The sequence below is a fragment of the Sturnira hondurensis genome, unplaced genomic scaffold (assembly GCF_014824575.4).
Source record: "Sturnira hondurensis isolate 20B ecotype Veracruz unplaced genomic scaffold, ASM1482457v3 Scaffold0025370, whole genome shotgun sequence".
NCBI classification, from domain to species: Eukaryota; Metazoa; Chordata; class Mammalia; order Chiroptera; family Phyllostomidae; genus Sturnira; species Sturnira hondurensis.
In genome coordinates this window covers 1541676-1567591 of record NW_028098001.1, presented here as the reverse complement: position 1 = coordinate 1567591, position 25916 = coordinate 1541676, and the positions used below count along the sequence as shown (strand labels likewise).

Here is a 25916-nt window from a genome sequence, read left to right as displayed (position 1 = left end):
CTAGACTGGGAATAGATCCGGTGACCCTTTGGTTCTCAGTCTGGAGCTTGACCCACTGAGCCACACCGACCAGGGTGCATATTACTTAATATTTTTCACTAATATTTACTGATTCTTTCAAGAGTCAGTAAATGAGACCTTGCTGGTAAAGTCTCATTTCTGTACTGCTAAGATTAGATATATCTGGCATTACCACTTTAGTTTGGTCATTTAAATATCTCCAAAGTTCAAGTTTTACATTTTAATTTATTCTTAGGCCTGTGACAGTACAACTAAAACTTTAAGACTTTGCTCACTGGAATTATTTAGCCTTGATTTTAATAAGCCTGGGCAAATTGGCAGCTTTAAATAACACAATCAAAGCAGTATTTTTCAAGATTTTTATATGTACTCTCATGATTATAAATGTTATGAACAATGGGATGTGATTGTTCATAGAGAAAGAAAGTGTTCTCATATAGATTACAATGCATCTATTCTTTCCAAGTTAAAAAATAAAACAAAATTTCACAATAGCTTTGAAATGTTTTTTTTAAATAGCCCATAAAAAAAGTATAAAATGAGTCAATCACATTAAAAGTTGACTAAAATTTTCTTATTTTATTATTATCTCTGAATTTATTTATGGAAAAGAAAAGTACCCAAAGATTGTAAACCAGAGTATCAGAAGTTAATGTCTATAATTGCACAGAACTAAATATCTTCTCTCACAGAATTTATTTGTATTTCTATGGTTTCATATTTATAAGAGTGGCAGTATCATTTGATATCAAGTGGCCATGTCAAGTGTCCCTTAAAGATATTTTCTTTTTGCTGAAGAATAGAGAGTCACAATAACCAATAAAAGCCAACTTTTCTAAGAAGCCTCTAGGCTGTGTGGCCATAAACATAGCCCTTGAAACCCTTCAACTACTTCTTATCTCCTTGATTTCCTATGAATTTTTCTCAGATACAGTCTTAGGAACCCATTGCTTTTCTTAGAAAACAGTTCACTTAATTTGAATAGGAACCTATAGAAATATGTTCTCTGCACAGGGCATTTCTACCTACCTGCTCTTACCGAAAAATAAGGATGAAAACAACACGAGAATGCCCAGACTGAGTTTTCCCAGCATGAGTAGTCATCAGGTAGGTACCATATGAGGTAAACTTCATAATAATTAAACAAAAATTACTCCAGTTCACAGATTGGCCAAAAATTGATATGTTTAAATTAAAGTAATAATGTAACCAAGCACTTAATGTTTCTGAAGAAGAAAAAAGTCTGCCTAAGAATTACACAATCTAAAGGAAATATAAACTATTTGAACATCAATTAATCTAACCACTGAATGCAACACATTTATTGTGCACAGATATTATATATCTTTATAACAACAATTTTTGCTTTTTATGGATATATGGTAACAACAAGGTGGAGATAGATAAACTACTTGACTTTAAATGTTACTGAGAGAAACTTTTAAAGTGGTATGCAGTGGCTTTTTTGTTTGTTTTCAGAAGTAACCATGATTGATCACAGTACTGACAAACAACTTCCTGAGTACTACATCTTGGCAAGATCTATTAAGTTTATAACACTGAGCAAGTTATTTAAATACCTTTAAAAATGATAATCATGTTTGCTACTCAGCTAACTTATAGCATTGCAAAAGTTTGCTAATAAAATCATAGCACTCTTCTAGTGTACAAAATATTGTATTTTGGCTAATATATTATTTCCAAAGCTGAAAAGAGTCCTATATTTTATTTTGCAAGGTCAATAACATTCTGGTTTCTGGAAGACATTTTACCCATAAATATTAAATAAGCTCATTCAAATAACCCTTATGTAACTGCTAATTCTCCTTTGAGTAGTGATTCTCTGACACATATGCACCTGTGCTTCATTTGAAGCAAATGCTATCAGTGACCAGTAAATTTTCTCAGCTTTGACCACTATCTTCTCTTGCAGTACCCTGGAAAACTTCTTCATATACTCCTTTTTCTTTTTTCCCTTTCTCCCTCAATCCCTCCCTCCTTCTCATACCCTGTCTTAGATTGCCTTATCCTGCTGTGTCTGTCCATATCTGTGTTTCTATCTCTCTACCTTTTTGTATTTATTGAAATATTAGTAAGTTCCCTGTTTAAGGTGCTATTCCACATCAGTGAATAAGACAAAGTCACTCCCTTTATGTTGGTAGAATATTGAGATCCTAATAAGGCACACAAATACATAAATGATAGTAAATTTGCACCTATAAGGGAATTCTGTGAATTAAATAAAGTAGGGCAGGTTGATAAAGAGTATTGCTGGCAAATAATGCAGGATAGAAGTGATTGTTTTTATGAACATCTTTAGGGGATTTTTCTATTACGAGGTGATATTAGACTTGAATGACAGAAATCAATGATATAAACAAAGAGAAACATGACCACAGTAAGAGTAGACAGCTTTCCATGGATCAAGCAAAATTGTATTGGCTAAAGTACGGGCTCCCCAGATGACAGCTGAGGTTGATGTGGAGGGCAGATGCCATATTGGGTAGAAAGCTCCTGGCCTCTGCCAGTGCTACGCAGTTATTCTAAGTGTATTGGAAAGGTAGCGGAGAACCATTCAGAGTTTCAGAGGACAACTCACGGACCATTCTGATAGTTATCAAAAGGTTCTAAGAGTAGACGTAGAAGTCCTCTTCTACTCTAATTTGTTTACGACAAACTGCCGGACACTATTGACAGTATTTCTACATCCCGTATTGCTATCCTCCTATGTTCTTGTGCAGACAGCTTCCCTCTCCCCTCATTTGCACTTGTTACAACATTTCTCTGCCTGCTACCCAAAGCCTTCTCCTGCTAAAGACACTCCAGAACCCGTGGAAGAATTAGGAAAGGCCTAGCCTTTTCTTTATTTCCATCATGTGTTTTGTCCTTTGGTTCTGCAGGTATCATTGTTATCATGAACTTAACAAGCCTCAAAATAAGCATAGTGTCCTATGTACACCCCTTTCTTTCAGGAGCCAGCATAGAGTCTTCCATTCTCCATTTATTTGGACGTTTTTATCAGAATCTTCTGATTTTTTAGCTAAACCAAGCAAGCAAGCAAACATAAAGCACATTAGCATATTCACTAGTGCAGATACACATCAGTGTTTGGTACTAGGCTCCATCAGGCCAATGACCACTCAGGCCCAGCTGAGACAAACATTTTACAAAGCCATTTATAGAAAATTTGCATTCATTAGACTAAGAGGAATGATATAATTTCTATCCTTAAAGAGACTGAAAAATATATGTACTAAACTGGTTTGATTTTATCTGTATTAATGTAAAAACTTGTTTTTTAAATGAAAACTTCTGATCATTAAAGGAATATGGATTCATTTTGGAAATTATAAAATATGTGTAAGCATAAAACAATTAAACACTAATAATCCTACCACTCAAAATGAATGGCTGTTAACATTTTTAAGTACTGATGTGTGTTTGTGGATGTGTGTGCCTGTATTAAGTTGTTATGTATTTGTACCATTTTAGAAATTCACTTTTCCTTTAATTCATCTTATTGTTTTTACAACATAAATATCTTTCAGTAATTTGAACTTATAATCTATATCATGGTTTAGTGTTATATATTAGGCACATTTATATTTGTTTTGCTGCAGATGTAACAGTTTTGTGCTCTTTTATTCTCTGTTCAGATTTTGTTTATATAAACTTAATTCTAACTTGATATAATCACCAATATCAATATCATTATCTCAAATAAAAGTTATATAATGATTATTTTGGGTATTTGAATGAAGTTTTACATTACATGAAAATAATATGTATTTCTCTTTGTGTTTTATTGGGTACATTAAGTATTTCTAGTTCTTTTAGTATACAAAATTCCAATTTAGGAATTTAGAATTTAATTAATCTCTCAATTATTTGAAGTATATTCACTGTGTACTTATTTTTTTGTAAAAAAAACACAAGTGTATGGCATATGTTATGAGACGTTTTAAATTTTAAGATAACTTTTTAAATTTATTCTTAATTTTTTCTTCTCTACATAAAAGTCAGGTTTTCTAGCCCTGGCTGGTGTGGCTCAGTGAATTGAGTGCCAGCCTCAAAGGGTTGCTGGTTCGATTCCCAGTCAGGGCACATGCCTGGGTTGCAGGCCAGGTCCTCAGTGGTGGGGGCACTGGAGAAGCAGCTGCACATTGGTGTTTTGCTCCCTCTCCCCCCTTCCCTTCTGTAAAAATAAATAAATAAAGTCTTTAAAGAAATGAGGTTGTCTATATTTAGAAGCCTTGTTTCACAAGACTCCATATTTCGGCATTCTTGTTTTTAGAGTTTGAAATAGGCCAGCTCGTTTTCCCTTTTGTGGGTACTACCTTTTTGTTTCACTGAAAACTATTTATAGAGACAATTATTTAAATCCTTTAAAAGTGTAACATAAACAAAGGCATGTCTGCGTTTAGTATCTTTTAATTAATTTTGACTGATCTTCTGTGAACTTTTTCTATATGTAAATTTAAGCCTCTAGCACAGGAGGATTTTAAAAATTATTATTAATCTATGACTGTGCAGCCAGTTAGCTGTGTTCCCTCCTTCTGGGTTGACTCATCTTAATCAGTATTTCATTCCCTCCCACCTCAGATTTCTGTGATAGTTTCTTAAGATTATTATATATTTTATTAATTTCATATTACTAATGTCTAATCTGATGATCTCATGTCCCTTGTGGTTTTTATTTAAGCAGTTATATAATCCTACACAGGCTTTTCAATTTCCTAATCAGAATGTCATTAATCTTGCATAGCTTTTATTGAATTGTGTTGAGAATTTGATTGAGACATTTTCTAAAAGTTGTTTATTATGTGACACTTCATAGTTTCTTTCAGAGTTGTTTCCTCTGTTAACAATAAAGAATTTTTCACATAGTTTATGAGTTCTTTCAAAGATGCTTATTTTATTTTTATCTCCTGGTACTCATATTTGAAATAGATACTTTATATTTTTCAGATTCAGACAAAGGAAGAGGAAAAATATTAGAATTTCTATGCTTTCCTTATCTGCTTCATTCATCTGGTGACTTGAGGAGGAAGGTAAGTTGGTGAAAGTTCAGTGTAACTTAAACAGAAAGTTTGTCCTTCTCTCCCAGATTTCCCTGCATTGTATTTAGCGTGGCCTTCTTGCTTTGGGAGGTGACTGTTTCTCCTGTTTATAGGGCATAGTGGTCATCCTTAAAAAGCAGTCTTAGCAGTGCCTTTACTTTTTTGCCTGTTATGGTTGTCTCTGAAATTATAAACCAGGAGTAACTGCAAGTTTAGAATCTAAAGAGTTCAGTCTCTTGTATCTGACTCTCTTGCTGGAGTTGCTGAGGATGTTGCTTTGGACTTTTGATTTGATGCACCAGTGCCTTGCGTCTTCATGCCTCTAAGTGAAGGGATGCTAAGTCCACTTCACTTGTTCCTCATGGTTCTGTTCCTCCCCACAGGGTAGGGAGGCATTAGTGCGTGTCTACAATGTTCTGCATATTATAGGATCATTCTGTATGCAGCCAAAGTAAAATCCTTGAACATACTAAATTGTCGTGTCCCTACTTTCTCAGTTGTAATAACTCACACCACACGCATACAGGCACACAGACGCAGTGAACATTGGAATAGGAATTGAAAGGATTTTTTTACTGCTCCTTAACCTAGAAGAAATCATTTTTATTCAAAAGTAAAAGAACTTCAAAACCCACTTCATATTCCTTGGTCCTTGTGTACATCTGTCATGTTTATCAACAAATGTAAAGTTTATCTTTTAAAGTGTAATTAGATTATGTTTTTTGAAAACATTAAGTGCAACATGTTCTTTGTAGGTATACAGGGGTGGGGTGAACGCTGCAGCAATGGGCAGGCCGATCGTGTGTCTTCCAGGAATATGATCCCTAACTGGAGATAAGACACACAAACAACAGCCACCTGAGACACAAAGTGTAAAACCTTCTAGGTAATACTGACAAGTACAAACCTGTTCAAAGGAAGGAAGAGCATTTGTTGGACTGATTTTTTCAGACTAGGCAGTAGCATTTTAACTGGGCCTTCAAGGAGGGATCTGGTTTCAGTAGATTTGAGTGACCGCGAATCCAGGGGAGGAGAAAAGAGGGGAATTCGAAATGTGAGAAGAGAGCTGGGACGATTTGTTGGATGGCTGTATAGTCCGCTTGCTAGGAATGCTCCTCATGATTTCTGATAGAACTCATACATGCTGCCAACACTTTAGTTGGTTACTACTTTTTAGAGCATATTGTATCTTTGAATACAAAGATACAATATGCTCTTTCCTTGACTCATTCTTCTATAGTGAGTTAAGAATGGAATCACACAATTTCAGCAACTTGAATGGAAAGTTTTGGAGATTTCACCATACATTGCTTTTATTGAAAACATTTCCTAAGTGTTTCATGAAAGGATTTGATCAAACAGGAAAGAGTAAGTTGGTCTCAGTGAATATTGTCAGTGTCACTTAAATTTTCACTCTACACAAAATTGGGTGGCAACATAATCTAAGAATCAGAATAACTTTAATTCACCAAAATTATTTTTCTCGTTTGTACTGATAGCTTATTTCCACAGCATTGTGTATTGAAAAATAAAATATCCTATTAAGTGAAAGTCAAATGATGTGGAAATCCATCAGGCAGCATAGGCTTCTGACAGTACTTTTTTTAATATTTAATTTTCTCTACTGCCAACAAAGTTCAGAAAAACTGAAAGCAAAGAAAAACACTTTATTCAAAAAGATTATATTAGGCACTCTGTTTTTGTCTCACTTTTGGATAATCATGGTATTGTGACATATTGAAAATGATCTAGGGAAAAATTTGGAATCACTGAGTTTTATTCAGTATTAGAATATTTTCAGCACTTGACTGAAAGAGATATAGCCTCATTATGCATATTCAAGTATATGCTTTCTTCAAAATACAGCATTTACACTTGAAAGAGTAATTCTGAGAAGGCTTAATTTCTCCCATTTGATTTTCATATGTATTTTATGATCATTTTAGTCTGAAACAAAATCCTTTGTTCAGAAAAGATTTGTGATTATATTCTTGCATGCCTAAAGTAACATTAAAGTCTTTGAACTTAAAATCAGATATAAATATATGTCCAAATATGGGCTTAAATAATGGCAAATTATATAGCCCTAGGTAGTTACTTAAATTTACTCGACTTCAAATTCATTTGACTTCAGTTTTCTTATGTGTAAGTGAAAATGTAATAACAACCTTTTTGAAACATTGTAGAGACTAATTGAGGTATAGTGAACAGAGTTTCCAGAAAACATTAGAAGGTTAAATATGGTAACAGTTATTATTATGCATATCTCACTGTGTGTAATTTTACAATTGTAGTATTGTGTGTATTTATATATATATGTGTGTATGTACATATGTGTATTGTATATAAATACATACACACACATATTTGTTTGGAGAAATGGCCTTGGATTCCAATGAACTCATTAAGTGTGGATAACTTTCTCTCCTACTGTGAGGACTCTGTTGAGCTGACAGGAAAACAACAGCGAGAGTAAAACTATATAATATGCTGGGCAGCAAAAATAAAAATATCTAGGTGTATACCAGATAGCTTGAGTAAATCTTTATGGTAGAAGTGAATATATTTGGATTGACGTAATACACAGATAATCAAGGAAATTTTCATAAAACTGCTACTAATTAGAAGTTAATGTTTATTTAGAATTCATATATCAGGCAGTATGCAAATATGCTTTATTAATTATGTCAAACTTATTTCAATTCCAAAGAAGATTCCATATGTATTTTTACTTTTCAATGAGGAGACTAAAGGTTAGAATATTACCCAATTTTTTCCTAAGTTCACACTAAGATAAGATAGAGTTCAACCTGAAATCAAAGATATGTGTGTAATATACTTTAGCATGCATAATTTTATGTATATGATTTGTACATAGTATATTTGTGCATATGTATACACACTAGATATAGTACATATTACTGTGTATGTGTGTATAATTAATTAATTTAATGCGTTCACTTGACATTGTTATGTTAGTGAATTTTAGACTACTTACATCGTGTACACTAAACTTCCTCTGTAGTCCTTTCACTATGTTTAGTTTAATAATGAGTATTTACATCATTTCAGTTGCGTTTAGTTCATTTCAGAGTGCATTTGTATATTATGATCATATTTCTTCTGTTATTCGAATATTTTCTTTTTATCGCATGTTTTGAAATTTGCATATCTTTCATATTTTTCGAAATGTGCTTCTTCCAGACATTCTATGGAGCATCCTTTTTTTCCACGGAGACCTCAGTCCTCTACCCCTCAGTTCTCCCGCCCCACTCTGCTCTGTCCCCGGATTCTACTCCAAAGCTGCCCTGTTTCCTTCTCTGGGTTAAATCCACCGTTTGGTAGTGTTAGGCTGTTTCTGTTTTGGCATATGCTCATGTCACTTAAAACACTTCAAGAACTGCCACAGTGGAGTAAATTAGCAAAAAATTTTGTAACCCCCCACATTTCTTAAGTAGCTTAAATATTCCTTTATACTTAATTGATTTGTTGGGTTACATAAAATTCTAGGTGGAAAAGTATTTCCCCTTAAAATACTGAAGTAATTTACCCATTATTCTAGCCTTTCAGATTTTTATTAGAACTCCAGTACTATTGTGATTGTTAATCCTTTATATATTAACTAGCATTTTGGAAAACTTAGTGTTTTTTTTAACCTCGGGTATTAAACATTTTATGATGATGTACCTAGTTGGATTAGTTTTTATTGATTGTACTATTCCCTAGACATATGCCTTTTAATTTTGTGAAATTTTCTTTTATTAATTCCTTGATAATGTTCTTCACTATTTATTTATTTTTAATATTCAGAACACTTTTTAACATGGCATTGAACTTCCTGGATTGAGACTAATATTTTAACATATCCCTCTCTCTTTTTCACCGTACCCTTTTTTTTCTCGTTCCACATTTAGAACACTGTAAATTTCTTTTTAAATTATTTTAAATGTAGCAATTATATTTTATTTAAAAGCACTTTCTTGTTCTTCATTGTCCACTTTTGTAAAATATGTTGTTATTATATGTGTGGAATATCTTCTTTTCAGGTTGTTAATGAATTTTGTTGTTTTTTTGTTGTTGTTATTTAGTAATTCTCCTGGTACATTTTTCCATTTTTCTTCTGTGGCTCCTTCTGTGTTGTTTTCTCTTTAAACACCAAGTTTAAAGAGAAAATTCTAAAAGTTTTATAAAGAAAGAGAGAGACAAAGAGACAGAGGAAAAGGGAGAAGTCTTGTTTTATTGCAGTGGCCTACTAATTGATTCCTCTGTCTACCAAACATTGGCCAATTTCTGTTCTTGGTACCTTCCACTTCTCATTAAAAACTCTCATTTTTATTTCAGATTTCTGTTATATGTGGTCTCTTCTGTAACATCTGTTATTTTATTAAATTGATTTGAGAGAGCCAGAGAGAGGGAGGGGAGAGTGAGAGAGAGACATCAGTTTGTTGTTCCACTTATTTATGCATTCAGTGGTTGATCCTTGTATGTGCCTTGACTAGGAATTGAACCCGGAATTTTGGCATACCAGGTAGCATTCTAACCAGCTGAGCTACCTGGCCAGGGCCACATCTTCTATTCTTATGTATCTTTCAGTATAACCCACTGTGCTTTCCCTATTTGTGAGATTATTCAATATCTCTGATCACGGATTACATCAATTGCTATAACCAGGCCGTATTGTTGACATACTCTCTTTCATATACTTATTCCCATTTTATTGTGCTTAGTCTACCATCTTGAATTAGAAATTTGAATTGCTATTACTAGGTTGGAAAATGGGGCAAGTTGGGTGGCAGGTATGAACACACTACTGAGGCTCAAGGACAGATAATCTGCATGGTTGCCTGGACTGCAGATCACAACGACCTTCTTCCTGGAGGAGTGGGGCTCCTTCAAGTACAGTGACCTGTAGGGCTTGGCCAAGAGACTGGATTTCTGGGCTAATTTGAGGGCAGACAAGTTGTTAAAAGCCTTGAAAGACCACCTAAAACAGGAAAAGGAAAGGGGTGTCGGGATGAAAGTCAAACTTTTGCATCCTCTTGTGATGAGAGAAAGAAACAGATCTGTAGCCAGGAACAAGCTGGGATAGAGTGGGCTAACCATGTTACCAATGCAAGAAGGCAGCACAGCACTGTCCTCAGGAATCTGGTCTCAGCGGGGTGATTTGGGGGTAAAAACAAGTGATCCCACTGAGTTCCAGAATCAGGAAAGACAAGAAAACCAGCCTCTCAGAACGGCTGTAGAAGTTCCGTTTCCAGCAGATAAGAACCAAGGAGGTGAGAATGCAGTGTCCTCAGGGGAAAAGTGAAATAAATGAAGATTCACAGTATCTTTAGAAAGAAAGAAGTCCTACACAGATGGGTTTTCCAAATCTGGAAAAAAAAGAACTGCAAGCACTACTTCAAACTTTAAGAAACTTCATAAGGCTCATTTTAAGAAAATAGCATCCATTGATCAATATATCGAGAAAAAGAAGAAACATTTTGAACAACACAGTTCACTTAATGAACTGAAGAATCAGCCTGTCACTGAGGGAATTGTGACAACTCCAATTTGTCTCCGAGGAAGACTCACTGTGGTTTGTACCCCCTCAAGCCAGGGGCATTTGCCAGGTGGGTCTAGGGTGCTGCAGGTAGGAGCGCCTTGTGTGAAGGGGCCAGGGAAACGCTTCATTCCCTTAGCAACTGAAATGGATGTCAGGTTTTTAGCCCTACTAAAATAATGGGTATAAGCATTTAACTACCGGGACTTCAGCCAGGAAGTCTCCACATGTGACCATATTTGGGAGTACACCGAAAAGTCAGGTTGGGCTTCGGACAAACCAGTTAAAGACCCCAAAGTGGGGTTCTGTGCAGTTATCCCCCTTTCAAGCTGACAGCTGAAGCAGCACAGGCTCTAGTCTCCCATCACAGGAAACCAGTGTGATCTCAAAGCAAGTTTGCTTCATGCTCTCAACTCTGAGCCCCACAAAAGCAAACTGAAACCACGGGGACAATGTGAAGGAAATAAATCTCTGAATAAGCATGTAAACAGTGGCAGCTTTCACAGGAAAACTCGCAACAACTTTGTCTCCAGGCCAGGGAGGGGCCTTGGAAGAAACACAGGCATGAACAAAAGAAGGAGAAAATAAAGGTTTGGGGAACTTGAAGGAGCCCCATTATGGCTGCAGACGAACATCCTGTAACATCCTGTAAATATTTCTTTATTATGAACTGTTTTGGAAATATTTTCATACTATCCTTTGTATTTTGGTAAAAAGACCTTTTTTCTACTCTTTACTTGGTCCCTAATGTGTAGTGTCAGTGGATTCTTCACATGCTATGATCTCTGAAAAGATGTTATTACCTTAAAGCTCACAGATTCTTCAATATGCTTTTAACCTCTTAAGTCCTTGTACAACTCAGTTTTCTAATGAGACCCCTCCTATAGATTCTTGACCTAGATTTTTAATGTCAAGTTCTCTCTGCTGCTTCTAATGTTAACAGCATTACAGTCCTTTCTAGGCAATAGTGTTTACCTTACAATAACTAGTTATACCACAGACTTTAGTAGGAATTAAACAATAAGTTCCGAATATAATAAACTGGAAAAGACCATCTATTTATCTCCTAGAGAATCCATTTTTTATCCTCACCCGAAAATACGTTCATTGATTTTTAAAGAAAGAGGAAAGGAGAGACAGGAAAAAAAGCATCGATGTGAGAGAGAAACACCAGTTTGGTTGCCTGCTGCATGCACCCGGACTGGGCATCAAACTCACAACCTAGGTTTATGCCTGACCAGAAATTAAACCCACAACATTTTGTTGTGTGGGACAATGCTCCAACCAACTGAGCAACCCAACCAGGAGAAAAATCTAGTTATCTTAATGAGACTATGGGCCATATAGTTTGTTTCTGGCATCAATACTTCACCTATGTGAAGTGTTTTGTTCAAGCTCATATGCACCTATGTTCAGATCACTTCATGTAATTGCCCTCTGTCAGTCAATATATTCTTAAAAATCAAAACTCTATAACTCATTGTCACCTTGCTTATTTAAAAATATACAGGGCCATACTGAAATGTGAGGGTTGTTTTTTTTTAACGATTACTGTGCTGTCAAATTTAAAGCTCATTTGATTTATGAAAAAGACTATGGTGTTCGTTTTATCTAAGTGGAGCTTCCAAGTTGTGCACTGCTTAAGATTTCATAAAATTTTTATCATGGGGACAAATATGAGGCAAGTTGATTTCTCAGTACCTTGATTTCCTCACAGACAAAATCCTGGTGAGATCCAGAATTCAGAGGAGTCTGGTATAATGAGAGGTAGGACAGGTCCTGGAGAGTTATGAAAGCAGGTGGACGAAGCGAATGTCAGTTCAAGGAAAAAGCAACACCTCTGGTCCTCACACCCTGCCAGCATGCAGAGGAAAGGGAACTTTTTTTTTCCAGTAAAAAAAACTAAATGAACAAAAAGAATAACCTGAAAAAGAAGACATTCTACACATGAAACAATAACAAGGACACTTTTTTAAATTAACATTAACAGAACAAAAAATGCTCTAAAGTAAAATATAACGGCTACATTTAAAATGGTATAAGATAAATTTAAGCGGTAAAATTTGTGACATATCATTTCAGCTTAATTACTAGTGTCATTTCTCATATCGGTAGTCAGGGATCTCCAGAGAAACAGAATCTAGAATATGATACCTCTTCATCTCTGTCTCTGTATTTATACTTTTGTGTATAGCTATAGCTGTATCTATCTATCTATCTATCTCTCTCTCATCTATCCATCCATCCATCCATCCATCCATCCATCCATCCATCCAGACAAGGGAAATTTAAAGAATTGGTCCATGTGATTATAGAGGCTGGCGATTTTAAAATTTGTAGGGAACACTGGTAAACTAGAAATTGATTCAGGAGTTGATGGTATGGTGTTGAGGCCAAATTTCTTCTTTTCTTCTTCCCTGAAAACTGCACTGTTTGCTCTTGAAGCCTTCAGTTCATTGGATCTGGCTCACTAGAATAATCCAAGACAATCTCCTTTACTTAGGAGTTGTGGGTATGAACTGCATCTACAAAATACCTTCACAATAACGCCTAGGTTAATGCTTGATTAAATAGCTGAGTATAGCAGCCTAGCCAGAGCGACATGAAATTAACTATTGCACTCTCCTTGCCACTTTTGGTCTAATGATGTCAAAGACTGAAGGGCAAGCTTCCTGATTTAAGAAACATAAGCTAGTTTTAGGAGGAGAATAAATTGGGTTATCTAATATTTACCCCATGAAATCTTAGTGTAAGCAAAGGTGATTACTACAAATTAAATTTAGGCTCCAGGGAAGGACATAGAAAACTGAGCATTCATTTATGTTTTGCTAAAGATTATTCTGATCAGAAGAGTTCAGAGTGATGACATAGAGCCGAGGTACTAGACTGTTTTAGGTCACTCCAGAAGTCTCCAGCACTTTACAGAGAATAGACTCTTCCCGCACCCCCTAATAGTCCAATGATCTTTTTTTAAAAAGTAGAAAACAAAAAACAAACAGAAACTAAGTTCTCAGGAAACTCTACAGTCACTCCCTTCTTGATAGACAGTGCTCTAAACTTTCCCAAACAATGCTGTCCTCTTTCTAGAGATATCACATAGGTAGTCTCCAAGCTCATGCTTAGTTTATACACATGTAGGTCATTGGAGTCAAAGCTTCTGAATCCTATCAACCCCCGAAATAGTTGTGTATAAATAAAGCTGAAAGAGACGCCCTGGCTGGTGTAACTCAGTGAACTGAGTACCAGCCTGTGAACCAAAGGATCGCTGGTTCCATTCCCAGTCAGAGCACATGCCTGGGTTTTGGGCCAGGTCCACAGTTGGGGGTGTGTGAGAGATAACCACACATCGATGTTCCTCTCCCTCCCTTTCTCTTTCCCTTCCCCCTCTCTAAAATATAAATAAATAAAATCTTAAAAAAAAATAAAGCTGGCAAAAGGCACAGGTTGCAGTTCTAGCATTTCATTCACAATGTTAAAAGATCTTTAATGTAAATACTCTGTCAACACAGAAATAAAGTCACAAGATTCTTATGCAATATTTACGAAGTAAACCAACCTCTTAAATTAAACATTGCTTAAATAAAGGTACTTACCGTTGTATTATTATTATTATTAAATGGGTTTGATTTTAAACCTTGAAGGATATAATATTATAACATAAGATTTTCATTTTAGCTATAAACTAATTTCTACAATTTATTTTATATTCATATTCAAAATGTGTATTTAATATGCAAATTTGGAAAACCAATGATATTGTAAGTTATTTTCAGTTATATTGAATTTATATCATAATAATTCATTTTCAAATGAAATTATGAGTGATACCTGGGCTGTTGATGTCTTACGGTTTATAAACATTTTTGTTTTGGCATTTTATAAACGTTACAAAAGATGTATTCAACGTAAGATACATTTTCCCATCTCTTAGCTGAAATGGATGTTGTCATTGTTGAACCTCCATGATTCAGTCTCAAGATTAGCTAATTCCCTCAATGGGCACTAAATACATAATCAGACTTGCTTCTCTGCTTCACCTTGAGGGATAACTATTTTTTCCAGGCTAGAAAGAGAAAATGATGGTTTCATTTTTTTCCTTTGAGCTCTGAAGAGACTCCTTCATCATGTAGGGTCCTATCATGTGTAGGCCCTAAAAGTGGAGTTTTTTCCAATTCAGTCACACCTGCCTGTGTACCTGTGAGAATTGGGAGGAGGGATATCTGGGAGGACCTTGTTACTGGAATGTGCACCCAATGGACACTCCTTCCCAGTCTTACCTTTGGTTTTATTTTTTTAATGCCTACTATATAGAAAACAACAATTTTTAATGTCTTCTGTTCAAAAGCACTCTCCTAGGACATTTATTTACATTATCTTTTAAAATTTCAATGATAAACTTAATGGCTATAATTTATCTTCATTTTAAAGGTAAGTTTAATTAAGGTAAGGTATGCTCCTGTATGTACCTAATTGGTAGACCCAAAATACATGCCTGCTGTGTCATTGTACTGAATACTTCCCAGCGCTAGTGTTTGTCTGCTGTGTAGGAAGAATCGGTACTTGCAATCATCTAGGATGGGATGCCTCAATTTATTGATTGACATCAGCCTACTTTCAAAAGTTTTTTCAAAGAGAGACCATTTATTTTTATCTTAATAATGTTCACTCTTTATGAAAATAGAATTACTTCCAGAGGAGCAGTAGTGTGGCCTTGACTGTAAAAGTAGGACATGTTTACCCTCTAGCTTTGCAACTTTTGTTCATCATAACTGGCCTAACTTCCGCTCTTCACTTTTCTTGATCAATAATAATTTCCAAGTTAAAAGGGATTTCTTAGTTGGTAGTTGAACAGATGTCACAACAATAATTCTAACTAGTGCCTGACTAATCTACTCACCATATCTTGTCACATACGATGCACACCCATGTCTCTGTGCACATTATACATGGGATTATTATAACCATAGTATGTAATACCCAGGTATGATCCACATCCTTACTTTTCCCTCAGATATTTGGGCAAAAAAGCATGTGTTGTACATTCACACGTACCCAACCTTGTATCTGCTCCTTTGCATCTGCCCATTTTTCAAATTCCCAGCCCTCTGTAATTTTACTTCACCTATTTTTGCCAAAGTATGTTTGGCACATATATTAGCACATTAGCCTTCATTGACATCCATGTATTAAATATATAAGCAAGTAGCTTATATATTTATATATACGGTATCATTATAAGGTACTATGTGTATAAAAATAAATAAATATTTTTATTTCCCCCACTAGTTCTCCAATATTAAGTTGTTATTCCATGTAATAATATATTGTAGCAAAAAGAGAAAAATATTCATTTTTATAAATATTTTCATGTGATTACCAGTATTTCCCATAATCTTTGAAACTAAGTTGATGTCTTAATTTGTCTCAAATTAAATTGATTTAACCAGTTTCAGCCCATGGATTTAGAGCACAGACAATGCAAGAGCATTAAGCAACAATGTGCTTTCATCACCACTCCATCCCCAGGTCCCAGCAACGTTAGAGGCTTCGTGTCACTGATGGCATAGTTAGGAGATAAATGAAGTCCACTGCACCTTCATCTTACTGGAAAAAACAATAAATGTTTATAGGATTAAACTAATGATATTTTGTGACTAATTTTTTTACAGTTGGGTGGCCTACCTCATATTATACACTAATATGTTCTCCAAATATTTGGCAATGCTTCCCTCCTTCCAGTAATAGCTTGACTGTAAACTGTTCTGTTCATAGATAATTTTAATTATATGGTTTTCTTTTTTTAAAAAAAGATATATATTTTTTTTAGAGAGAGGGGAAGGGAGGGAGAGAAAGCGGGAAAGAAACAACAGTGTGTGGTTGCCTCTCACGTGGCCCACACTGGGGCCCTGGCCTGCAACCCAGGCGTGTGCCCTGACTGGGAATCGAACTGGCAGCCCTTTGGTTTGCAGCCTGCGCTCAATCCACTGAGCTATACCAGCCAGGGCCATATAATGGTTTTCTTTAAAAGATGGGTTTGCTAGATAATTTTTAAATGTCTTGATAAGCTTGACTCTATATCAATATAGAAATTGTAAACATTCTAGAATTTAAGTTTTCGGATATATGTTTATAATAATTTTATGACATGAATAGCAAAGCAATTAGACAAACAGAACTCACCTCATACACATACAAATTTCATGCAATTATCCTATTTATACCTTTTTATGTACATTTCCCCACTTATATTCATAACAGAAAGGATATGGTAGAGGTTACAAATCCGTGCAATATAATAAAAGAGTACAGTATATTGCATCCAGGGTTACTTTATGAAAACATGGGGACTGTTGTAGTAGCTTCATCTTCTAATATGTGCTATTACTATTATTTTTCACCATATAAGTAACCTCTAATTACTGCATGTGGAATATGCCTTGATAGCATACAGTAGATTTAATTTCTTATATCAGTAAATATATAATATGTTAAAGGCAAAGGACAATTACATATACTCCAAATTCCCCTAGGTCTGGTGCACCAATGCTCTGCAAAATGCCTAACCCACTCCTAAGTGTTCCAGGAATATAGAGGCCACATTGTAAAAATACTTTTTACAGAATACACAGGTACACAGAATTGGATTGCCTGAGTTTTATTCCAGCTCTGCTGCCTCGATTCAGGCTCTTCATCTGTAAACTGAGAGTATTAACAAGATCAACCACATGTCATTATTACAATACTAAGTGTGTTAAAAAGTTGGTAAAATGCATCAAACAATGCCTGGCTCGTAACAAACACTATCATTTTTTTACTTAATAAAACATAAATACTTACATTTTCATATGGCCATGATGGACGATGAAAGTTCTTCTTCCAAAAGTTAACAAATGAATGAGTCTCTGACAATCTGTAATATTTATATTAGCCAAAATGTGCTCCTTTAGTCACAAGGAAAGGGATTTAATTTTTTTAAAGCTCCTGTCTCAACATAAAATCAAAACACATCCTACTTTCAGGGGTGGCTTTGCATAGTTCTTTGTGCTGGTGGAGAACTTCCCATGTTCTTGCCACAATGCCCACATTAGGCAGTACCCTTCCACAGCCTAAATTTTTGGCATTACTTACCGAAGGTGGAGCCCTAATGTGACCCATTGTTATCAGCCTTGTCACCTTCTTGGTTTCTTGTCCCTACCACCAGTTCTAGTCTGACATTAGGCACCATAATTCTTGCATTAATTTTTGTTTGCATTTGTTTGTTGATTGGTTCACATGGTTCTGCTAGCTCTTACCATCGTAAATCAACTTTCCCCCCTAAACCATGATATTTAGCCTTCCTTTTCTTTTCTGAACTTTTCTGTTATAGCCCTTTGTCACTACTCTAGGCTTTTAGTAATAGACACTGTTATATGCAAATTGCGAGTGAAAGGAGTCCACAGAAACTGAGAGCAACTTGATGGTATATTTATTGGCCAANTGTGAAACCAAGTAGTGCTTGGAGTGTGTATGTGTGTGTGTGTGTGTATCCATCTTTTCATTTCATATCCCAATATAGTGTTGCTGTGCAAGAAGACCCTATTGCTTTCCATTCCGTCTCTGATAGTGGGTCACTCTGAGAAGCAGCTCGTTCTACAGTCTCAATGCACTAGTGCCTTTCTTTCCTCCTGATTCCCAGTCTGTGTTGTTTGAAAGAAAGCAGGGCTGACCTAGCACTTGCTTTCAACTATAATGTGTGTAAACTGTGAACATCTGACTAAAGTAAGTGACAGAAAAATTAACAAAGGCATATATTAACATAATTAATTTATAATGTGTATTCAGAGATACCCATATCATAGCGTAATTTAGAAGTTAGTAAAAATTTAGCACAGGACCTCAAAGTATGAATATAAATAGCAGCCAATAAAATCTCTAATGCATTGAAATCATAAAATGTGGGTTTGCATGGATACAAATTAATGTTTACCTGTCAATATTGAGATGAAAATATTGTTTACATGGGTCACAACATTCAAAAAACAAAATTAACAAAGAGGGGAAGCCAAACAGAGATAAACATAGATTTTCTAGGAGGAAACACATACATATTCATAAATGCACATTTTTCACACACACCTATCCCAATACACTTACATAACCGTATTATATATCACGTAGGTATTGCTTGCAAATATCTATTAGAATCTTTGTAATTTTGAGCTTCTTAAAATCATGACAGGAGCCCTCACCAGACGGCTCAGTTGCTGCCAGCATCATCCTGTGCACCAAAGGGCTGCAGAGTTCAATCCCCAGTAAGGGCATGGGTGAGAGGCAACCAATCACTGTTTCTCTCTCACATTGGTGCTTCTGTGACTCTGTCCCTTTGTTTCTCCCCACCACTTTCTTCTCTCTCTCAAATCAACAATAAAAAATATACTTGGGTGAGGATTAAAACAAACAATCACACTACCTCAGATTTCAAAGCCTGGGAGGTTTGCCATGAATTCTGATGAGGCCATGAAGTATGACATATTAGAATATGCGATTTGTATTGCTATGGATATGCACAGCAATTAATGGCTCTGAAATCTCGGCTTCTCTGATTGTGAGTCACGGTTAAAACCCACTGAGTACAAAATCTCTTCTCCTACCTCCCGACCATTGACCTTACCTTTAGGTTTTCTTCCACACCTCTTGGCTGCACTCTCTAGCCTCAGGATTCACTTAGGAGGAATCTCCCAAACCAGGAAGAATTGTTGCCACTCTGGGAAACAAATCAAATTGAGGATATAGCAGGAAATTTACTTTATTTGTACTATCACAATTTAATCTTCAGCTGTAATAGTTTACTTGCTAATTCTACTTGACTAAATTCTTGCAAAACTCTTTAATCTGTAACGATATATCAATGCCCACAAGCAGTACTATGGTTAATGGTCTGTTATCATTTCCATTACAAAGTCCCTATTGTATGAGTAACATGAAAACCAAGAACCTGTGACTTTCCTAGCTAAGGGCACATTTCAATGGTCTTGTAAATTACAGTATTAGCCAGAGCATTTTCGGTGGATGGTATTTTCATGCAATTTAAGAAACAACATTTAAAGGGGCAATGAGAAATCAAATCTCTATCTTAAAAATCAAATAAATATCTGTTGGTAAAATTTCTCCAGTGTTCTATGGTTTCTTGAGCATGTTAAACATAGATTAACATTAATAAGTAGTTTCACATCATTATTGCAGTACTGATTTTTGTCTTTGGCATCTGGCTTTGATTAAATGCAAAATAAATGTATAAATGGGGAATTTTTATAGTTGTGTTTTACTCAAATTTTTTAACAACTTACTATATGTGGAGAGAAGGCATGAATGAGAAATATTAACATATATTCTACGAAAGACAGTTTTGTAATGTAAACATTGGAAGGGGCAGATAATTATAATTGTAATGTGGTTGAAATGAATAAATGTGACCATAATATTCTTTTCAGTGAATAAATTATACAGCTGAGTGTTTCATTATGATGTTTATCCTTGCCTTGCTTGGTGGAGAAGAATGTAGTACCAATAGTTCTAGTCTGTTCTTGACTAAGCTTCTGTGATGTCTGTGGGAATGATAGCTCTTAAGAGAATAATCTTCCCTTAATAAAATTGGGATGTCCCACAGTGGACAAGCAAAAGGAAAAACAATGCAAATTCAGAAAATACCATGTTAAAATTTTTATTTAAAATAAGTGGCAGAAAGAAATACAGCAACTGCGCCATTAATCCTACCTAACATGTAAGCTAATGGGACATGGAAAATGCAATGTGTCTATCTTTTGAAGATAAATTTTGTCATTACACAACTCTAGGATAATACAGACCAGAGATTGCTAGGGCTCCTACTTCATCAGAACGATGGCACTGTCCAGGCTTCCCTTCCTTCCTGGTTTCTCCCACTCAGTGTGTCTGTGAGGACCCACGAAGGGAAATATCCACAGCACTTCACTAGCTCGTGCCGAATTGGATACTAAATGCAAACCTTCTGTGAATGAGTCATTTTGAATAATGTGTTTTATGATTTTTTTCTAGTTCTTAAAGGCGCTTAAAAAATCATAACCATTTTTGTCATCTAGTTTTGAAATTTATTGTATACCTTCTTGACTGTATAAAGAGAGCACACTGAAAAGCATTTAAACTGTCATTGATGATCTAGTCAGAATTTAAATTATTTTAATGTGATCTACTACAGCAGTGCCCCCAGGGCATATCTAGTTATGTAAGGCTGTTTGCTATTATGTTAAGTGTCCTCCCACTCTGTTGTATCTGTAGTTCTCATGTTCTTGTTTTGTAGATTTTTTTTTGTACTTTCCTCTGATCCCTGGCTTTAGGCTGGCATGTTTTACTGAGCTCACTAAACTGTTAGTCTGTGTTTCAATTGAATTTACTTAATTCAATTTAGTTTTATTTATCTTACATTTTTTAAATCTTATTTTATTTTGCTTCTGTTCTACTGGCAATCCAGAAAAAGCTGTTAAGAATTCACATGAAACAATTTTCCATACTTATGAATGAGAACCTGAGTGCATTTATTGCTTGAGCATTATCTCATATATTGTGTGACATGAATTTTATGATGCTTCAAAACGATTTTATAATGCTTCAAAACTTTTCTCGTCCTTTCATACTTTGTATATCTATATGATATATTTGGAAAATTACTGATTGCTTGGTAGGGGAGCTGTTATAATATAGAAGGCCACTTTTAAACTATATTTATACTAAAATACTAATAGAACCTTACGAAGATAAAATTCTATTACATAAAATCTAAAAGAGCTGTTTTGAGGTACTGTGTGCATTTTAGAAGACAGTAGGTATCTACCAAAACTCCCCTATTTCATGAATTAAAAAATAATTACTTGGATGCAAAACTCCAATATATAAGGTAATACTTATATCTAGTATATAACCCAATATATAAGGTAATACTTAATATATGTTAGTCTATCCAATTATGTTCATACCACATTCATGTCCAATGATAAAAATAATGCCACCTGACATGTGTTGCAGCTCTACTGTGTGTCAAGCACTGTGCTGAGTAATTACTTAGTAAATCCTTCTAATACCCACAACAAGCCCTAGAAAGTTGATACATCCATTCTTTTAAAGATGAAGACACCAAAGCATTAGCAAATATAAAACCCTCCCCATGATTCCACAGGAAATAAATTGGAAATCAGAATTCTAGCCCAGCTGATCCAGAAACAGAGCCCCTAACTCATTATGTATTGTTCAGTAGGAGACAAAACACATATTTAGTGGAACAAGCCACAATTATTATGTCTGTATAGAAACAGAAAAACACCACACAAAAATTCCCGTACTTTATGATTGCATTTCTTTGAAATATAGTTTGCAAAGTAATTCCTAAGAGGCATAGAGAAAATGACAAGTAGAAGGATTATAGGTTTTTCCTTTTTTCTATTTTATATATTTTTGTTCTTTCTTGTTGCTTTAATAACACTAAACATGAGGTCTACATTCTTAAATGTTTAGGTTAACAATACAATATTGTTAATTATAGGCAAAGTATTGTACAGCAGATCCCTAGAACTTAGTCATCTTGCAGAACAGAAATATTATAGCCATTGGATAGAAACTCACCACTGCCCCCTGTAGCCAGATACCATTGCATTCTCTGCTTCTGTGCATTTGACTATTTTAGAGTTTTCATATAAGTGGAATTATGCAGTGTTGTCCTTATGATTGGCTTATGTTTTATAGTGAGTACATATTGGTTGATAATAAATGTAAGTGTATATTTAGACATATTTAAACATATAGTACACTTAAGAAAAATGAGAGGAAAATAAGCAGAAAATTTATAAATACAAACCAAGGACAAATAATTGGATTTTTCAGCAATATGGCTAATGCACAAAAGACATACCCAAATGTTTATGATATACCTTAAGGGGGTTTATTCCTTGCTAGCTCATTGGATTCAGAAGCCCAGTGTGTTAGAGATTGACTTGTGTTCAGTACCTAATATCTTATGTCCTTATGATAATAAGATTAGGTAGACCTTTCTCCTTTACCTCTCCTAGGTGATGTTAAGTGAATACAATTAGTTAATTGCTTTAGTTTCAGTCTTGATTCATTTTTGGAAACACTAGCTAGATGAATGACTCATTCTCATTCATTCTCTGTCTCTCCCTCTCTCTCTTGCTCTCTCTCCTTCCTCACCCTCTCACCCTGCTTCCCTCCAAATCTACAATCTTGAGATTTAAGGAAAAGGACCAGTATGATTTGCCCTCACACAGTTTTTCTTTGGCTAGAGAAATAATGACAATTTTACTCAAACCATAATGGGAAGTCAGAGAATATTAAAAATATGAAGGGGAATCTGCATATACTCTCCCTCTCATGCTCAAAACCAAACATTATTTTATACTGTGAATGGTTCATGGAAATGTCTGGCCACAGGATGGTTTTTTTGAGGATCTCCTTTGACGAGATTATCAGTATCCAACTAGTTGAATCAATTCCTCTCAGAGGAAGTTTTAGGAGCACAACTATTAATATAGCATGTGTTAATTGCTTCATTATTCTAATAGGCAAGATATATTCATTTTTACTACAGTAAAAAAAGCAGTAGCCATGCTTTATTTTGAAATTGGTATTTAATGTCACAATAATACCTAGTGGCCATTTGTGGATCATTGTCTGTGTCAAGCACTGTGTTGAGTGATTTATATATGTCAATCTTCAAACCAATTCTGAATACTCAGATAAAGAACTTTCCTATAGTCAGGAGAAACTTCTCTGTGCTTTTAACCATGGTCCATTTCTATTTTGTACTGCCTCAATCCTTTTATCACACAATCAACCAGTAGCTTCAACCAAAAAAAACATTTTTCAGTTGTTTATTAAATTATAGCTATCTTCCCATATTCCACACTTACACTTAACCTTGCTTTACAGGAGAAGTAACCGTCTTGGTAGAAGGAGGAAGCTCAACCATCAAATCCTCATTCTGTTGTTGAAAAACTCAAAACCATTAAACTAGATATAAGATAGAAAATATTTGGAAGGGTATTCATTCATTTTCCTCCTTCTCCTTATAACAGATAAAGGTTCCCCCTATGAGGAGGTTACCAGATAAAGAGTTAGAAAAAAATACCAACTATGTACTTAAGGGCTTTCTGAGAGGGGGTTTCAAGTACCTCCTTGTCCAAGGAGGGTTCCACAAAAATGAAGAAAAGGCGACCTGAGATAAGGTGTGGAAATGCTCTGAGAGAGGCTGTCTCGCCCTGGCCTGAGCCGAAAAGGTGAGGAAGTGCCAGAGAGGAGATGGTCATGCGGGCTGCCTGGGGTGAAAAAGCATCTAATGTAGATCAAAGACATGATGTTCAGAAGCAAATAAATGTGGAGGTTCCTAATTTTATCCTTTTAGTTGACTTCATAACTACCCTAGTCTGTGGTTCTATAAGAGCCAACAGATCTCTTAGTTTGGTATGTAATTTAGTCATAGTTCATAAGTCTTATTACCTTTTTTCATTGAAATGATAAACACTCCATATCTATCACACAGGAAAGCACAAAACTGGCTACCTTATCTTAAAAAAAAAGAACTAATGAGATAAATCACAGTGTAGTGTAGCAAGCAATATCATACTGATCCTGAAATACTTGTATTTCTTATTTCTAATAGCCTGCATTCTGGTAGTTATGAGGTGGCCCCAAGCTATTCCTCTTGTAACACAACTGCCTGCCTGTCTTAGGCAATTAGGAAAGAGGATCCAAAACACAGAGTCTCTGAAGAATAGGTGGCACACTTAAAAATTTGTTTTTATGGCTTCTTTTAATTTTTTTGAGATAAGAGTAAAGAACAGCCAATATGAGCTGCAGTGTCTTGTTTGTTTAGAAGTGAGAAATAGACAGAAGCAGCAAAGCCAGGTTAGAAAGCAAACGTGTCCCTGTTTACGTCCTGGTGAGGCAGGCCAAAGTTCCCTGCTAACTAAACAGGCTGGTCTAGTGAGCACTAAATTCTGTTTTTTCATGCTTTGCACCAGAGGCCTTGGTTATATAGGTCCTCTTTCTCATCTAGGAAAAAGGGCAAATGGATTCAAGTGTGCCCATGCCTTTGGGAAGGCACGTATCCTCTTGTTTGGGAACTAACTCTAGTTCTAGATACCTACTGCGTCGACTTTTGATATGCAGTCAGTTTTCTTGAGAGGAAAATCTGTAGTACAGAGGAGTAACAACAGCATTGAGGCCTACTTTTCATGTTTTTACCAGAAATCTCTGGATACCGAATGGCAGGTGGGGGGAGAAGGGCTCGCTAGAAATAGGTCACAGTACCCTTCCACAACCCTTACAGTTTTCTATGCCTGAGGATCCTGCTTACTAAGCAACCTCAAAGGCAGGGATAACTGGCCAGAAACCTGGAAAAAACGGCCTTTTTATGAGAGAGAGGAGCAATCTCAACACAGCATACCTAGTCACTTCACCTGAACCAATGAGGAGGAAAAAAACCACAGTTCAGTTGTTTTGCTTCGAAGATTTTTTTCCTGCAAACAAACTCTTAAACGTTCTCCTAGGCAGTTCATTTTGTTTAATTATCTAGTTCCATTACAAAGTGTGATGACTTTGCTTAAAATTACACATAAATATTACCTTCAGAAGGGTTATTTACCATGCTCATGGAAGAGTTTGCTTTGTACATTTTATTATATTCATAGAGAATGATGTACGCTTCTTTGAGTTTAATTTAGACTGAAGAAGTAGATAAAAGGGGAATACGACAAAACCCACAGGATAGCATTAACAAAATGAGGCAGAATAATGCTGCCAGAGAAATGCAAATCTTTCAAAGTCCATTAGCACCGTTAATAGGGAAGTAGCAGGGAAAGCAAGGATTGCCTGATTGGGGTAAACAGAGTGCCGCTCCCTCAGCTCCCAGGCCACCCCTTTGAGGAGCTATTCTTAGATTTCACAGACTCAGAATGATACAGGGTGCAGCCCAGGGGGGGGGGGGGCAGAAAAGATTGGAATGGTGTCCAGAACTCAAAGTGTACAGGAATATTGGAGGAAATATTAAGATATCCTCACCCCCCCACCAGGTGTCAGTTGGGGGAAGGGGCGAATGGAGGAGGGCCATTGAGAGCTGTTTTGCATAGCAACAGTTTTGCAGCTAACCTCTGGAATGGTCATTTAACATATCTATAACCTTTAACTGGTTTCATAGATATGTTAAATAGCTGTGGCCAAGTTTTGGGCCAGGGAGAAGTGAGTGGCTGCTACCCAGGATGGAATTGGGGGCT

At 35.7% G+C, this 25916-nt stretch overlaps 1 pseudogene; it reads left to right on the top strand.

Annotated features, from left to right (window-relative positions):
- The window catches only part of LOC118982297 (nucleolar and spindle-associated protein 1-like), a 61625-nt pseudogene that overhangs the window by 12489 nt on the left and 23220 nt on the right, over nt 1–25916 (top strand).